At 35.4% G+C, this 19,110-nt stretch overlaps 1 protein-coding gene across 2 annotated transcripts in view; it reads left to right on the top strand.

Annotated features, from left to right (window-relative positions):
- LOC148956670 (caspase-7-like) overlaps positions 1-19,110 on the top strand; it is a 48,854-nt gene that overhangs the window by 14,795 nt on the left and 14,949 nt on the right. The window contains exon 1 of one of the 2 annotated variants that reach the window (XM_089086630.1): positions 11,602-11,696. The exons of the other annotated variant lie outside the window; for it this stretch is intronic. The gene's annotated coding sequence lies outside the window, so the exon portion shown is untranslated. Of the gene's footprint in view, positions 1-11,601; positions 11,697-19,110 lie in introns of those variants that run through there. 2 annotated transcript variants of the gene reach the window in all.

Here is a 19,110-nt window from a genome sequence, read left to right as displayed (position 1 = left end):
ATAAAGACTTATCAAACTGCTTTGCGTTTGCAATACTGTTTATTCAACAATTTCAATCTAACTTACAAATGACAACCGAAAATAATTTATAATAAACACTGAATTTAATCGTTAGCATAAGACTTCCAAAACAAACGAAAATTATTTTCTCGATTCAAATTCTAACCGCATTAGTAAAGTCATCCACAAAAGTTCCTAACGTCTGAATGACGACCTTGAAGCTGACCATGTTTCGATTTTGTCTCTTGATGCGATGGACTTCACATTTGCAGGATTAGCTGGACTGCTTTGTAGCTGGATCGCGTTATCTTCAACATGGCCTTCTTTGATGTGTTTGTTCTCCATTTTGCTAATTTATTCAACAATTTCTGAATTGAGTCGCAAATTCCATGTTCACAAAAATGCATCAGACATGCTAAAAAGCCATACCATTCATAGCTTAATTCGTAAACTTTTTCGTTACCAAATGTCAGTAAGTAATCAAGTAATATTATTGCTTTACGAATATGATGCAAATGATAAATATCAAATATCCTCTTATGTATCACTTCCATGATTTGGTGCAGTTTAACACTGACATGAGTGAGTCTTGCCACTTCTTCCATCACTTAATGTGTTGGGTAGCTTTCATCGTTACGGGTAGCTAATCTTGTTAATTCTTCCACGGAGTTATAGCCCAGGAATATGTTTTTGAAACTTCTTTTTATCTTCTTAAAATTCATTCTTGTTAGATAACTGTGTAAATTACTTTCACAAATGAGGTGATTTCGATTTTACGCTTCGTTTTAAGTGGTACCTGAGATGATGACGTCATCCTGAAGTTGCGACATCATGCTCCCTTTTCACATTGCTAAGGAACACAATATTATTTTTAGTTATGACGTCATGAAAAATGAGGAATTTAATTGTGACAGGCACGAAGAAGATGAAAAGGGATTCTCTTAGAAAATCCTTTTAAGCTAGTATAGTCAAAATTTGAGCAATTATAAAAAAAAAGAGAAGACCAGGTGTGCAAATTCTGGACGAAAGTTTGGAAAAATAATATGTGTTCAAGTATTTTAATTGATCAGCTAGATTCACCTCTTTCATTAAAAAAATTGTCAGGTAACAACGAACAAGCTTGGTAAAATCAATCTAACTACCGTCAACTTGGAGAACAGATGTATAATCTTGGACCCATGGCCAGATCTATGGGGGGGGGGGCAAAAGAGGGCAAGCGCTCCAGGTAACACACTCGAAGGGCTGCAAATTAAGCTAAAGAGCAATTTACAAAAATAAAAATTCCCATAAGAAGAGTTAATTCAAGGTTTGAAATTATCCAAATTAATATAAATTGACTTTAATGACTTTTTAAAACTATGAAATTATTATGACTTTGTTGAAAGGGGTAAAGAGTGAAGCTTTGAATTTATTTGGCTAAGGAGGAGTATTTACAGCTGTGTTTGCTACATGGAGCTCGGTGATGCTGTGATTTTTTAGCAGTAGTAGCAGCAAAAGAACTTCGTTTTTATGCTGTCGGTTTCTGTTGGCAAGGATTGCTCTGTACTTATATTTTGTTAAAAAAAGCTGTTTTATCTATTTTTTTTCTTTTTAACATGAAGAAGGGTTACTACTCCCTCCTAAAAACTCTCACTTTACAATTGTTTACCAAAAATTAAACGACAATTCGAGAACAACTATCCTCACTGAAAAAATTCACGCCACATATTTATTAGGATGAGGCAGGGGATCTGAAATATCAAAACTAATTATAGGGTCATTCTATATGGTTTTTAAGACAAATTTTTGAATAAATCTTTTTGATGGGTATGTTCCCAATGAACACCAGAAAAAGGGCAATGTCTCTTGGGAATAAGAAATGCTTTACATGGACCCACCAAAAACGGAAGCCGAAAATGGACCAAAATACCGCACTTTCCCATTAGCTGGAGATTATCAGTTATTCTCTCACTAAAAGAATATCAGTGATTCTTTCCTGGGCAAAGGGAATGTCGTATCTTAGAAGACACAAAGGATAGTGGGATGGTGTTAGGTGGCCCAATGATAGGATGAGTAAGTTTTTATCTCTGATAGCTTATGCACGGAAATTCCTTGAATGAAGGTAGCCTAATGTTAGAAATAGGTTCGAATATATCAGGAGCGGATCCAAGATTTTTTTTCGGGGGGGGGGGGTTACTAATTTTTGACTTTTTCGGGGGGGGTTACTAATTTTTGACTCAGTTTTGACTAATTTTTACCTAGGTTTTACTACTTTTTGACATATTCGGGGGGGTTTTACTAATTTTTGACTTATTTTCGACTCGGTCAAAAATTTCGGGGGGGGGGGGTTCAAACCGGATATCCCCCCCCTCCCTGTATACGGCCTTGGAATATATGCCCCTGAGAATGGCGTCCGATAAAAAAGCAAAGGTACTTGTCTAGAATCCGATAAACAAGCGAGAAGTGAAGTTTCGTAAATGCTTATTAAATAAAAAAAAATGGGATGAAAATATAATAGTTTATTAATAAATTTGGACTATATATTTGCACATCAGGGGGGAGGTGGGGGTAAAGCATATCATATATTAAATACGTAACCTAACCTAGGTACCTTTCTTTGCCCGTTCAACCCCAAAAAACTGAAGTTTAAACATTTGTCACGAAGTGAGCAATAACTCACAAGGCAGAGAAAACCTGTTTTTCATGTAGCATCTATGGAAGTCGATGCAGTCACTTCTCGCGTGTTTATCGGATTCAAGACAAGTACCCTGTCAAAAAATATTTTCCTCGATCGGTTTCAAACTTTTTTTTTAGTTTTGATTTTATCATTCCGTTTGATTAAAACCTTTTATATAAATGAAATTATAGTTTTTTTTATCACTAGTACTATTAGGGAACCTCTAAAAATAAATTGTTAACTTAAACTAATACTACACTGTCACCTATCTTAAAAAACTGTAGAAAGTATGTGGTTATATTAAAAGCTTTATTTTTATTTTTCCAAGTCTTTTAAGCCTCTGCCTCCTTAAATAGATGTCAGTGTAAGGTACATTGATGTCACAATATCATATTGTGGTGTCATAAAATCACACAGTTCGTAGTAGCAAACTGTAAACAAGGAGCTATGGAATTTTCAGGTGAGTTCGAATTGTCTTGGGAATTTTTCAGAGCTTCCGATTTCTAATCGAATAACCCACTCCAAAGTTTATATGACCACTTCTTCTAGCCGGATGTGAGTGTCAATGTGAATGAGTGAGTGACTGTAATCGAGGGAGTGAGTGAGTGTGAGTGATTAAGTGACTGATTGAGCATTAGTGAGCAAGTTTGAGCGTTTTTGAACCCCTCTGAGAGTGTCAAAGGTTGTACTACCATTCCTTGCATGAAAACCTTCGCATGCCCCTGGAACTTAACCTACACCTCTTGCTCCAGGGTTCTGGGGGGTTGCGTTAATCCCAGAGACATAATTGCAGGATCTTTGGGCTATTTTGATTAACATGGCTATCCCCCATTTTTGATCAGATGTAATTGGGGAGAAGAGGGCATGACGAGGGCTTGTTGTCCTTCAACCACTTTTGAATCTTAAAAAGGGAACTAGAACTTCCGGTACCCAATCGAATGAGTCCTCTCTGAAGTTTATGCGACCACTGCTCCATAAAAACATTATATGGCCCCGGGATATAACTTACCGGGGTATTGACGTTAAAAGTAAAAATCACCATCTAGTAGTGTCAAAGGTTAATTTAAAACTAAAATATCGGAAGGGTAACTACCTCCCGGGAAGTTATGATGTTGGTAGACTCCAGGATGAGAATTTGAGAGAAACTTTACAGGAACAGTTGAATACTAAACTTCAGAGTTTAAAATTTGATAATGTGGTAGATGGTTGGAATAAATTTAGAAAAATAATTTATGAAGTTGCTGAAAGTGTCTTAGGGAAAAAGCTAGAACTGCTGCTAAGAATATTAGTGAAAAAGCTTTATGTTTAATAGAAAGGAGAAAGGACTTGTAGAAGAATTATCTGAGTGATAGATCATATGAAAACAAAAGGAATGTAAAGAAAGCAGAGAAAGCATTATAATATGAACCAAGGAGGTGTGAAGTGGAGGCCATGGATAAAATTGTTGAGGATCTGGAAGGTGCAGCTAGGCGGCATAATAGTAAAATGTTGTACTGGCATGTTAACAAATAGAGAGGGAGTAGTCAATCCTGAATCGGCCCACGTAAAGATAGGAAGGGCGCTGTAACTAGCGATAAGGAAAAAACTAAAGAGAGATTGGCCGAACATTTTGAGAATTTGCTTAACCGAGATAGAGTTGCAGGAAAAGATATAAAGGAAAATGACAAAGTTTGTGATACCTCGGATGTGAAGGAAGATTTGTTTTGTGAAGAGGAACTAGCGACAGTGAAAAAAAGGATTCAAAAATAATAAGGCTCAAGGTGCTGATAGGGTGGTAAATGAGTTTCTTAAATATGGTGGCTCTGAGGTTAGAAATAAGTTACTGAAGATTATGAATATGATTTTTGAAAAAGGAGAAGTACCAAACGATTTTAGGAAAACCTTAATTAAGCCACTTTATAAGACAGGTGGTAAAAGTGAGTAGGGTAATTATCGAGGCATTAGTCTGGTCTCTGTAGGTAGTAAATTACTTAGTAATCTGATACTTTTTCGACTGAGAGATGCCGTAGACAAAGTTTTAAGAGAAGAACAGTGCGGTTTTAGAAAAGGTAGAGGATGTGTTGGCCGAATTTTCACTCTTAGGCTAATAATTGAAAGTACCTGAGTTGTCAAACACCTTTGGTCCTCAGTTTTATAGATTATGAGCAAGCGTTCGATTCTGTCGATAGAAGATCTTTAATAAAGGTTTTATCCTTGTATGGTATACCAGACAAATACGTTAATGTGATTAGTGCTATGTACGAGAATAACACGGCTGCGGTTAAGGTAGGAAATGAGGTTAGCAGCTGGTTTTGTATTAAATCAGGAGTTAAGCAGGGTTCTGTTCTATCCCTCTTTATATGGATTATTTTGATAGACTTTGTCTTGAGGAGCATAGGAAAGGCAATGGGAGACCACGGAATCAAATGGGGAGGAAAAAGTCTCCGGGACTTAGATGGTGCTGATGATTTAAGCATCCTAGATGAAAGTTTGAGCAAAATGAATGAAGTTTTGGAGGTTTTGCGAGTTCAGGGTGCTATAATAGGTTTGAAAATTAATGTTAAGAAGACTAAGTCACTAAGGATAGCAATAAGTGAAGATGAAAAGGTCACGTTAGGTAATACAAAGATTGGTCATGTGGACAGCTTCACTTACCTTGGGAGTAGTATTAGTAAAGATGGTGGGAGTACTGAAGATGTTAAGAGTAGAACAGCCAAGGCTCATGGCTTTTTTTTCACAGTTAAAAAAAAGTTTGGAAGAAAAGAAAGATAAGTCTACAAACCAAGGTTAGAATATTAAAAGCTACAGTGATGACAGTGGTCAAATATGGCTCTGAAGCATGGGCGCTCCGAAAAGCGGATGAAGATTTGCTAGATGTTTTCCAGAGAAATTGCTTAAGGATTGTTCTGGGCACTCGGCTGACTTACCGTATTTCAAATGTGCTATACGTAAAGTGTGGTTCAATACCGCTTTCCAGGACTATAATGAAAGAAAGGTTGAGATGGCTAGGGCACGTTGTGCGGGTGAAGGATTACAGATTGCCGAAGATTATTCTTTTCAGCCAACCGTCTAGGGCTAAACGGAAAGCAGGTCGTCCTCGTCTGGGGTGGGAGGACGTCATAAAGAAAGATTTAAAGGAAATGGGAACTTCGTGGGTGGGTGTAAAAAAAGAGGCTTTGAATAAATTGGGATGGAGGAGAAGCGTGCGTAGCTGTGTTGGCGTCAGGCGGCTTGGTGCTTCAGTGAGTTGTTATTACTAGTAGTAGTATAACTTACAACATATGCCCCTGGGCTCTGGGAGCTTTTGTCGACCCCGGAGTTTTCAATTGTCTTATCTTTGGACTATTTTGAACAAAATGGTTATCTCAAAAACTTGATCAGATGCGTTTGGGGAAAAGAGGGCGTGGGGGACTAGTTGCCCTCCGGTCACTTTTGATTCTTAAAAACGGAACTTAGACTATAGATTTCCCATCAACTGAGCCCCCCCCCCCAAAGTTTGTACGACCACCCCTTTCATAAGAAACTTATATGTCCCTAGGGTATAACTTACAGCGCTGGCCCTCAAAGTCTGGAGCAACATTATAGATTAAAACGAACAGAAGATATTTTATATATGAAGGGAGATACCACCTCCTCAATCCCTTGCTTTTTATGCTAAAGTTTGACTATTCGTCCCAATTCTTTAAGAACGACTCCTAAAGCACAAGGTTCGGTTGATTGGACCCCTCATTTACGGAATAATTTTTATTTGTATGTTTTAATATTGCTACTTGCTTTCAGTTGAAAAAAAACTTGTATATTTACTTAATTAATTTAAAAAAAATCCCACATAAGTAGTTTTTCAATGAAAAGTAAAGAGCTAAATTAAAAGTAAAATGAGAAAAAATAGTCATATAATTTTTTAGCATAAAACTACCGCAAACCACCATCAATAAACAAATTAAACCCAAAACGAACAGAAATTACAATATTTAATTAAGTCAAACTCCAAACGAGAAGATATTAAGATGAGTAGGGCTGACTCACCCCCCCCCCCCCATGGCTTCCAAACGCCAACACATAATTTGCGCTTTACAGAAAAAAACCTTTATTTCGAGCTGAATGTTTCCATTTCTCAAAATATCAAAATACAAAAATAAAAGAACACTATCATAAAAAAGACTACTGAAATATGTATATATATATATATATATATATATATATATATATATATATATATATATATATATATATATATATATATATATATATATATATATATATATATATATATATATATATATATATATATATATATATATATATATATATATATATAACCCCATTGTTATCATTTTGCCATCGTGCAGTGTTTCAGAGCCTAATTCATTTGAAATGTAAGAGTCTACATTAAAAAAAAGACAAGAGAGATAGTGGTTCAAACCCTCTGCAATTGGATATAAAGTATTATCCAAAGGTTTCAATAACAAACTTGTTACTGTCTTATCAACAGCAAACTGGTTATGATGAATGTTCAACTAGATTTTAAAAACCCTTTCAAGGATGACCTTACCTTAACTACTATCACTGTGCCATCATAGAGTGTTCCAAGGCCTAATCCATTTACTTCTTACTAAAGTGGTTAGAATTTGAATCGAGAAAATAATTTTCGTTTGTTCTGGAAGTCTTAAGCTAACGATTAAATTCAGTGTTTATTACCAGTTATTTTCAGTTGTCATTTGTAAGTTAGATTAAAATTGTTGAATAAACAGTATTGTAAACGCAAAGTAGTTTGATAAGTCTTTATTTTAGTTTCCTCGTATTTTAGTTTTGATCAAAATCTCATATGTCTAAACAGTATTTTTTTTATATTCTTCATTAATTTTAAGAAACGTTTCCCACAGAAGAAGTTTTTCAAAGAAAAGTAATAAGCTACATTAAATCCTAAAAGCTATATATATATATATATATATATATATATATATATATATATATATATATATATATATATATATATATATATATATATATATATATATATATATATACTACTACTACTACTAACAACTCACCGCAGCTCCAAGCCACCTGAGGCCAACACAGCTAGGCATGCTCCTACTCCATCCCAATCTATTCAAAACCTCCCTTTTTACACCCTCCCAGAAAGTTTTCATTTTCCTTAAATATTTCTTTATGACGTCCTTCCACTCCAGATGAGGACGGCCTGCTTTCCGTTTAGCCCTATCTAGAAAAAGAGTTGACATTAAAAAGAGGAACTTATACTTATCAGAGAAAGTCAAATTAACAGAAGCAGAAAACCCCTTCCAAGAATATCATCCGCGCAAGCTAGGTATGAGACATTAGAAATTTTTAAACAGCAAGTAGTTGGAAAGATTATTTATATTTTAGATCCACACAGGTTTAAAAATAGAGGGACCGAGCCCCCCCCCCCGCCTTGTCTCACGGGTTGCATTACGTAAATTAGATAAATTAAAAAAAGACCAGGACTCGTTTTTAGCCGAAGAAAAAAACCTGATAGCAATACTTGAATAGATAAATAATAGAAAAAGTTATAACATTTGAAACCAGAGAATAAAGAGCTTAAGCGTGCACGACAGAGTCAAAAGCTTTTGACAAATCAAGATCACATATATACAGGCCATCACCTCTTTTCGAAGCTTGGACTAGAAATGAAGATAGAACCCTTTGTGCGTGCTGACGACCGAAACCCCTCTCAAACCCAAACTGTGTTGTCCCAAAATTAACATTAGAATTTACAAAATGCAGCAAAAGATAGTCAACCACTTTGCTAAGATTAATAGAAGCAGTTATAGGGTGACATGAAGAACAAGATAACAGGTTCTTGTCCTGCTTTAAATACAATTAACCCTGTAACACAGTGGGCTACCGGGTACTACCTAGCAAAAACGTTAAATTTTGAAAAAACAACTGCAAATGAAAAACAAGGGACTGCAATCAACACGTAATCTTGAGGTACAGAGGAAAACCCTAAAGTTTTTTCATAGCAGAAAAATTTGAGCAGTTTTTCCATTGCAGAAAAATCAAACATTTCGTGGTAACGAACTGTAAGTAAGGAGCGACCCGGCTCAATGGTAACCGAAACTCTAGAAAACGGGTTTTTGATACCAATAGATATATCAAAAGAATCAGATTTCAATGCTGATTTCAAATATATAACTTTCATCAAGTTTAGTGCTACCTAACAAAAGCTACGCACCTGAGAAAATTTGGCTGATTTTCGAAAAAAGGCGGAAAGACCCCCTAAAAGTTATAGAACCTTAAGGAAAATCACAGCGTCATATTCAGCGTTTAAGAGAACCCTACTATAGAGTTTTCAAGCACCTATCTACGAAAATATGGAATTTTCCCTTTTTTGCCAGAATAAATATCACGGATTCGTGTTAATTTGTTTTTTTTTTTTGTTTTTTTTTCCCATGGGTTATAGTATAGACCCAGTGGTCCTAGAATATAGTGGGAGGGCTCATTGTAACGTAAATTAAAAGTTATAGTGCCCTTTTTAAGTGACCAAAAAAAATGGAGGGCAACTAGGCCCCCTCCCAGGCTCATTTTTTTCCCAAAGTCACCCGATCAAAATTTTGAGATGGCCATTTTGTTCAGCATGGTCGAAAATATGATAAAAATGTCTTTTAGGATGACTTGATCCCCCAAAGTCCCCAGGGGGAGGGCTGAAAGTTATGAACTTTACTCAATGTTAACGTATAGTATTGGTTATTGGGAAGCATACAGACTTTTTCAGAGGAGATTTTTTCTGGTAGGTGTGGGAAGGAGAGGGTCGGGGGCTATATGGAAGGATCTTTCCATGAAGGAAGTTTTCATGGGGGAAGGGAAATTGCCATGAAGGGGGCGCCGGACTTGCCAGCATTATTTATTGGTTATTGGGAAGTATACAACCATTTTCAGGAAGGATTTTTTCTGGAGGGGGGGGCTAGAGGAGGGGATTACTCTGGAGAATATTTTCGTGGAGGATGTTTCTTTGGGGTAAGGGACATTTCTATGAAGGGGGCGCCGGATTTCCAAGCATTATTTAAGAAACGATCAGAAGTTAAATAAAAAAAAACAAGTTTTTTCAACTGAAATGTAAGAAGGAATATTAGAACTTAAAACAAAGAGAAATTATAACGTATGTGAGGGGGTTCTCCCCCAAGTCAATACCTCGCTCTTTACGCTACAGTTTTTTTTTAGTGCTTTCAAAAGAGCTATCTATTCTAATTAAACGGCCTTTGTGATTCAGGGGTTTGTGAATCAAAATTTTGTTTAACTTTAACGTAAAGAGCGTGGTATTGACTAAGGGGAGAACCCCTTCATATAAGTAATAACATACACGTAATAAAAAAAAACAATAAAAAAACAAGCGATACGGCTCAATAGTAATCGAAACTTTTAAAAACGAAATTTTGATGTCAATAAATGTATAAAAAGAATGAGTTTATAATGCTGATCCTAAATATATAAATTTTATTAAGTTTAGTATTACTCATCAAAGGCTACGAGCCTGAGAAAATTTACTCGATTTTTTAAAGAGGGGGGAAACATCCCCTACAAGTGAAAGAATTTTAATGAAAATCCCACCGTCAGATTCAGCGTATCAGAAAACCCTATTACATAGGTTTCAAGCTCATATCTGCAAAAATCTGCAACTTTGTATTTTTTGCCAGAAGAAAAATATACAAATATAGAAGTTAGTTACATAAGTTAATTTGTAAAGACATCCATTTAGCAAAAGAAAAGTAAAATTTTTATGCAAATAAAAGCTGCATTAACTAAAAAACGATCAGAAATTAAATAAAAAAAACAAGTTTTTTAAACTGAAAGTAAGGATCGACATTAAAACTTAAAATGAACAGAAATTATTCCGTATATGAAAGGGGCTGTCCCCTCCTCAACGCCTCTCTCTTTACTCTAAATTTTTTTATTTTTTTAAAAAAAATATTTTTGAGAAAGTAAAAGTTTTTATTTTTTTAAAAAATAAATTTTTTATAAAGATTAAAAATATATAGTAAAGAGAGAGGCGGTGAGGAGGGGACAGCCCCATTCATATACGGAATAATTTCTGTTCGTGTTAAGTTTTAATGTCGCTCCTTAATTTCAGTTTAAAACACTTGTTTTTTTTATTTAATATGAATTAAGCTCGGACTTAGCATTCAAACTGGTAACTCCCAATTGGAACAAATGATACGACACTCGAATAAGAACTTTTCCGTGCATATTTGATAGGTAAAATGCGTAAATGCCCTGCCCCCCCCCCTCTCATTTTACCTCCCAGCTGCTTAATTTTTATTGCACATATTTTTAGCATTCTTTTTACAGTCTCTCTCTCTCTCTCTCTCTCTCTCTTTCAATTTGTTTCGTATTTTGTCCTCACAAGACTAAATGTCGTACTTAGCTTTTATTTAGTTTGTTTCCTTTTAATACAACGAGTTTTTTAGCTGTTTTTGACTTTTTTTTAGACCTTCGTTTGGCATTTCAATATTTCTTGTCTTTCCTAACTAGCCTTATTATATTGGCTTATTTTTTTTCATTTTCTTTTGTATTTTTGTGATGAAGAGTTTATTGACTCGAAAATACAAATTTGGCCCGGCTGGGCCTGTCACAACATTTTTTCAGAAATACATCTAATGTTATCTTGCATGTTCGAAATTCGCGAATTTCGACAATCAACGGCGAATGCCTGAATTACTTTTTTTTTCTCCTTGGATCGAGTCAGCGTTGCCAGTCAACTTTTAAAATTTAATGCAAGGTTTGATGTTGACAGATTAGGTTAGGTTGAGTTAGGTTATCTTGGCTTAAGTTTTTTACGCATTTCTGATATAACCGAATTTAAACTAGCCTAATCTAACATAAACTAACCTAACCTAAAATAATCTAACCTATCTTTAACTTTTACCATCATAGCATGCATAAGACTGAAAAAGCTGACTCGCAAAGCTAATTGAATCCAAGCAGAGAAAAAGGAATTTCGGACATTCACCTGTGAATGTCGACATTAACCAGATTTCGGACATTCACGATAACATCTTATCTTACGAATTGAAATTATTCTGTATATGAGAGGGCTGCCCTCCCCTCTACCTTTTACTCATTATGCTAAAGTTTGACTTTTTGTCCCAATCCTTTGAGAACGATTACTCAAACACATGAGCCACTGAATAGGAATAATTTTTTTTTTAATACTCTACAAATTTAGCGTAAACAGCAAAGGCATGAGAAAAGGAAAGTTCCCTTCATAAACGGGATAATTTTTGTTTGTTTTGATTTCGTTGGAAAACAAGACTTGTTCTTTGTTTAACCATGCTTTGAAAGACACAACGCCAAATCAATTACCTGTGTTACTAGTAAGAATTCAGTGCAGCACCAAGCCGCCGAACACGCAGCGCAGGCTGCCACTTCACTCCAATCCATTCAAATCCTGTCTACTCCCTCGCTTGGAGACCTTGGAGACCTTCACCTTGAATTTTGTTCAAATTGGTTCTCATGCCCTCTGTCAACTTATTAGGAAACCACCTATTTTTTTTTGTCCTAGATAGATTGGGCAAAATCTGGAAATCTGTCATTTGTAAAATTTGGCTTAGACATCTTCAACTTTCTTTCATTAAACCATTACGAAGTGTGATCAAATCACAATTTCTATGTATCTAATTGTTTGATACATAGTCAGTCAAAGGGGGTACTTAAATCTACCCTTAGAAAATTGTCATGGACAGAATTTACCAGACCCAACCCATGTTTTAGAAGTTCCCAGACAACGTACCTTTCTCGGGTTTTACAAGGCTGATAAATTTCTTTCAATTCTATAAAATACCAGATTGAAACATGGCATAGAGCGACCTATCGCTATGGGTTATGGATTGGAAAATAAAATATCACGAAAAGTATTTAAAGCTTTGTGCCATAATCTGAAACTTAGTGAAACACCAAGATAATTAATTTACTAAGAATTTAATTGCCGTATAAAAATCATATCAATATTGATTTAAGGTTTTTTTCTGGCTTTAGAAAAGTGTTTGTTTGTATATTCTTGTATTATAAGAAAATAGAATTATATTTGTATAATTTTGTCTATTGTAATTCAAAATTTTGGCACATGATAAGCTGTTTTTAAAACTGTACCTTAAATGGCGGTACAGTCAAAAAAGGTCGAAAACCCACTGGGATAGACTAGCAAGCAGATTAAATATATAGGTGAGGTGGTTTTACTAGAGTTTCTGTTCATTCTCATAGAGGTCTCTAATACATTTTGTTGCCCTCCTCTGGACTGATTCTAGAGCTGCTTGGTCTGTCTTATTGATTGGGCATGTGATACACATTCCAAACTCTAGCCTTGGTCAAACTAGACTCTTGTATAACTTGGTCATAACAGTTGGAGATCTGCTAGTGAACATTCTTTTGATTAAGCCAAGAGTCTGATTAGCCTTCGCAATAGTCGCTTGTGCATGAATATGAAATTTCAATTTGTCAATTACCAGGACACCAAGATCTCTCGCCACGTGGCTGCTGGAAATGGCATTTTGGGACCCATAGAATTTAAAAAACATATGTTTGCTAACCTTTTGATAAATAGGGACACGGGTAATTTAAATATTGACCCAATTTATGATAACCTTCTAAAGAGTGAATCAACAGTCAATAAGGGAGTTAAGATTTTAAATAATCACCAAGAGACTATTTTACCTGCTAGACCAAAACAATTTGCTTCAGCTAACAAAAGGATTATTTCACAACAGAATAATTAAAGTAATTTACAGTTTTTTTTATTTTTCCTCAGTTACTCTGGTGTACACAATTAATTAAATATATAATAGCATTTTTTCCATTTTTGTTTACTTTTCGCAATTTTTTGGTTTTTTTTTTTTTTTTGGTGGTGGTTTTATTGGGTTTTTTGTTTTTCTTCTTTTCTTTTTTTTTCCTTTTGTTCTTGTGTTTCTTTAGTGCTGAATAAGCCATTTTCGGATACAGGCGAAATATCCACGTTGTTTTACATTTGTCTTTTCTTTTCTCTCCACTGGCCACAGTCTTGTTTGTTTGTTGTTTTTTTTATTGAGATTTTTCTCTTTGTTGGTTTTTAACATTGATTTTTGACAACATTTTCAATGTGATCCTGATTTTTTTAAATTTGGTGTTAATAGAGTGAAACCACAGTGCACTACAATATGTCTACAGTAATACATCCTGTACTTTTGAAAAAACCACCAAAATGACCATGCAAAAGTAAAAAAATAGGAACTGGTTAGTGTGCAGTTTGTGTTTGCACTTTAGATGAAGAATTCAGTGCAATGGTTATAAACAATGGCTTTGTATAGATTGTCTTGGAATGATTGAGGTAGAGTATGCTCTCCTAACGCAGATGAGAAGGCATATTGAATTGATTGGCATTGTCCTATGTCTAAGGATGACAAACAAACAGGACTAAATACATCAAATATCCAAGATACTATTAGCAAACCCCTTGAACCACTTAAACCAGCCCTAGTAGCCATTCTGGATCTTGATGCAAAAATTAAGGATGCTGTTAAAATGACTTTTAGTGAGTTTAAGCATGAAGTGATTGAAGATATGGGTCATAAATTTCAAACCATTGAATCACAAGTATATACCCTCAAGCAAATGTCTAGTGCTACTGTCAATCATGACTTCCTGAATAGTCTTGTAGTCTTGCAGGTACATGCTTTAAAAAGCAATCTTGGTAGCCATTTAGAAAGCAAAATGAAGCACTTGATAGTGAAAGGTAGAGACAGACAGAGATGTTAACTGAATCTTGTTGTGTTTGGAGTGCCACCAAAACCAGATGATGGACAGCTTATCCAGCACTAAATCTACATTCATTCTACTTTACCTTCTCCCCCTTTCCCTGTAATGGATAAATATAGCCCTATTTATATGCAGTTAATGAATTTTTGTATTAGTGCTGCTTTTACACTCTTCAGAAGGAAACACTATAAAATTTTGAAGACCATTCAAATTTGTTGTCATAGGCTCTTTCCAAATACCATGGTTGCTTTTATGACAATATAGGCCCCTTCCCTTTGATAATTCTGGATATAGTTCTAGAAATATGTCAAAACTTAAAAAAAAATACCTACTAAAACAATGTAGTTCCTACTTTATAATATGCAGAAAATTTCTATGAATCAGATTATTATGTTTCCTACCATTGTTATACATTTTTAAAAAGTCATTTTGTGCAATACATTATTGAAACTCCATTGTAATTTGCTCAGGCAAAGCTAAATTTCATCCAGTCAAGACTATAGAGTCCTATTTGAAGACACAACCTACAAAGTATGACAGTTGCCCCCCCCCCAATAATTTGGAAAAAAACTATAACTTATTAAGTAGCTTTAAAACTGTTGCTTGTTTTAAGTGTCAAATCTGCTCTTTATTTTGACCTGATAATTTAAAAAAAAAAATTATTCTTGCTTGTTTTTATATAAGAAAAAAAAAACAAAAAAAAACAGGGGTCCATTATGCTTCATAAGATAAGATTTATTGCAAGTTTTATTGCAAAAAGCCTGCAGGCCATAGCAACACAGACTACAGTCTACAAATAAAGCTCAGGAACAAAATACAACTTTAAATAATATAAATCAAAAAGGCAAGAGAAAAAAAAACAGTAAAAAGACAAAAAAAACTCACCAAGGTTCAATGTTTGACCAACAAACACTGATCAAAATGAAATTCAAATCCTGTGAACCATAACAAGCTATCCCCTCAAATATGCTTCCCTATGTTTGATCCTTAAACAAAGAAGCTTACACAATTGTTTAATAGCACATGCATTCCTCTCAGCCATCCACTCAATTAACCAGCCTTCACTCCAAACACTCGTCCAAAATATTTATTCCACAATTCAGACAGCACTTTACTGTCGGATACAAAATGAAATAAGTTCTCATTCACACATCCACACATTGGGCAAAAATAGTGGCCAGTCACCAGTCTAATCTAAAGTTTCCAAAAAATTTCCTTTTCACCAAAACCTAAACTATCCCCTCTTACCAACAAAAAATTCTTAAAATCCTCTTTATTCAACCCAACTTTAAAATAAACATCCTCCCCCCAAAAGTCTTTAGCTTGGGAGCAAAACCTCAAAGGCATAGATTGGTCCTTATGAGCTTGCACTCTTGGATTTCTTGGTCATTTAGGATTTGCTGGACTTCCTTCCAAACTGATACACTTTCACCCATTGGGCCTTTTCCTTCATTCCACATCTCCAAAAGGCCACAATTGTCCAGTATTTTCTTGACCTGATTTGGCCACGAGTCATGTCCATTGTCCTTCAAGCTCTTCAAATAAGCTGACTTAGAAGCCAAACTCTAGTAGCCTAATTATTTTTTCCCAGAATTTCAGCATTCTAACCAATCTAACACTCCTTAAAGCGAAAATCCCCAAATCCCCTTTCAGTACCACTGAACTAAATGAATCCTTCAAGCCCAAAATTCTCTTAAAATATATTAACTGAACTACTTCTAGCTTAGCTGCTTTAGCAAATTACCAAACCTCAGAACCCCAATGTAGACTAGAAGCTACTTTTGTCTGGAAAAATCTTTTCTGGATCCTCATGTCAGCTAGCTGACCTAAATTACTTCTCAAAAGCATATTTATTAGCCTGTTACCCCTTAAATTACAATCTTCTATGTGCCTAAACATCCCCCTTAATGCATTAAACTTAACACCCAAATAAACAAATTCTTCTTTAACCTCTAACATCATTCCTCCAAGATTAAATTGAACCTCAGAATCAACATCCCCTTTGCTCCTAATTACTGGTACTATTGACTTCTTAGCGTTCAACACTAAATCCTTCTTTTCTAAATAATTTTTTTATCATATCTAATTGCGCCTGAAGATTTTCTCTACTATCCGCCACTAGAGCTATGTCATCTGCGAATAACATATGTGATAGCCTAAACCAATCCAAAGATACATAAGGGGCTCCATTACTTTTCATAAAACTATCTAAATCACTAACAAACAAGGAGAAAAGCTTAAGAGATAAAGTACATCCTTCTTTCACACCCACATGAGGTGTAACCAGCCTAGAAAACTTTCCCATAACCTTGACAACAAATTTCACCCTCTGATACATATCTGCTATTATTGCTACAAAACTAGATGGTAAGCCTATTTCCAACAGGCTCTCAATTAACAACCTCCTATTTACCAAGTCAAAAGCACTTTTCAGGTCTAAAAAGGCTACAAATAGCCAACCATTTTTCTTTATAGCATATTTCCTTCTCAGTATATCCAAAGTAAAAATATGGTCAACAGTGCTGAATGTCAATCATAATCCTGCTTGCATTGGGCTAAGTATTTCCCCCTTATCTAACCAATCTCTTAACCTAAATTCCAGAACCTTACAAAACAATTTACTCACCACATTGCACATAAAGATAGACCCAAAGTTTTCACGTAACTTCCTATTACCTTTCTTAAAAAGAGGCACTGCTACAGAAGTGTCCTATGAGCAAGCCCAACAAGCTTTCTCCACTACAAACAAGAAAATTGCGGCCAACGTGGGTATTAAAGTTGTCCTTCCTAACCTCAAGACCTTTGTAGATGTACCATCTGTTCCTGGACATGAATTACCATTCACTTTTTTCCAACGATCCCAAATTTCTTGTTGAGATACAGGCCTAATTAAATCGTAACAATTTTGTCTTGAAGGATATGTTACCATCCTTAGACCTAATTCTCTATCCTCTAACCATTCGACCCATATGCCCTGACATATTCTGACTCCCTATTTTCAAAATATTCTGGCCACGTCTCAACTGGTGGGACATCCCCTCTTATTCCCGGGCCCTGGATTGAACATTGAACTACAAACCAAAACTCTCTTGGGTTATTCACACCATAAGCTCTCTTAATTTCCTCATTAATCTTCATCTGCTTCTCTCTCTCTTTTTGACTCTTTTAACCCTATTATAATCTGACCTTAATTTTCTATACTCAGCTAGCTTGCGCAAATTTGTTTCCTGATCCAATGGGTCTGTTTCTTTAAGTAACCTGAAAACCCTAATTACCTCTTCCCTTTTCTACCTACATTCCTCATCGAAAAAAACCCTCACCTTTTCTGGCAGGATGTTTCCTATCCTGAGATGAAGGCTTGATGCTCTCATAAATTCTTTCTGTAATTACCAAAACAGCTTGATCCAATTCAGCTGGCTCTGAAAAATTCAAAATTGAATCATTATAAATCATTCTGAATTTTCTCACTTTCTAGGTCCATTTTAACCAATTCTTCTTTCTTCTTGGCTATCCAAACTGGTTTACGGATCCTTTCCTTGCACGTAGACCTTTCATTTACGCTTTCTGACTGCCGAATACACGCTCTCAGCTTTTGAAGTCCACGGCCCATGGCCAGAGAGATAAACTACTAAAATATAATCAATTTAACTTGGGCTAAACCCACTATAACCCGTAAAATCACCCATACCCAAATCTCCTCCCAACCTTCCGTTTATAATTAGTAACCCTTCCTTTTTACAAAAATTTATAAAATTTCTTCCCATCTGTTTATTTTCAGAGACCTATCCCTACTTTTCCTAATAGGAAAACATACTCACATTCATTCTCCAAACAAACATTCTGACCTGGTTCATTTACATGGGGTTCACCAACAACTCGTCCGAACATGGTGGTGAACAATTGCAGGTGAACATGGGGTTCACCTGCAACTTGTCTTCTTCTCTAGTATATGCATTGTTATATGCATTGAAGTACCTTAAAAAACAAAATTACGGCAAGGGTACGTTCTTTTATACATATGTGTTTCATTTTCAATCAATTCCCATGTATCTTCACAGCTGTAAGAACTATTATTCGGAGGCAAATAAACAACACACAACAAGGTGAACGTTTTTAACTGATAATAATAACCACAATAAATTTTCAGCCTCACTTTCTAGCCTACAAAATAATTTAAATGCACCCTTCCTTACAAGCGCCGAAACTCCTCCATAATATCTACCATTTGCCGACTTTTCTCCTACATTCAAAAACATCAAAATCTTCACATGACGAAAAATGATCTTGAGAATTCCACGTCTCAACAAGGCAAACAACATCCCAACTTTCACAACCGGCTGATATACTTGACTCTAATAGATTTTCAAACTTTTTCCTACTATAACCTTGCAAATTCCAAGCTAAAAAACGTAAGCCCGATTCACTATGGCCCTGTATTACCTATTCTGGCAATTTTGATTCGTAATCCTGAAGAGCCTCCCGGTTGGGAGGCGATTCAGGATTACGAATCATTTGCGCCTCGCCAGATAGTGAAATCCTCGGTTTTTTACCAGGAGCATCCTACTGGGGGGGATATAGTAGTGCCTGGGAAGCAGTCAAACTTGCCAGAATAGGGAATACAGGGCCATAGTGAATCGTGCTTACTTTTTTTCGCGCCTTTATTCTGCTCCAAAGGGCTAATGTTCTTACAATTTCTTTTGCCCTGTCTC

This window comes from Artemia sp. Qi Xiang Cuo, chromosome 1, assembly GCF_049724085.1.
Source record: "Artemia sp. Qi Xiang Cuo chromosome 1, ASM4972408v1, whole genome shotgun sequence".
Lineage (NCBI taxonomy): Eukaryota > Metazoa > Arthropoda > Branchiopoda > Anostraca > Artemiidae > Artemia > Artemia sp. Qi Xiang Cuo.
Note: the sequence above shows the minus strand (reverse complement) of the source record. Positions and strands in the feature narration are given on the sequence as shown.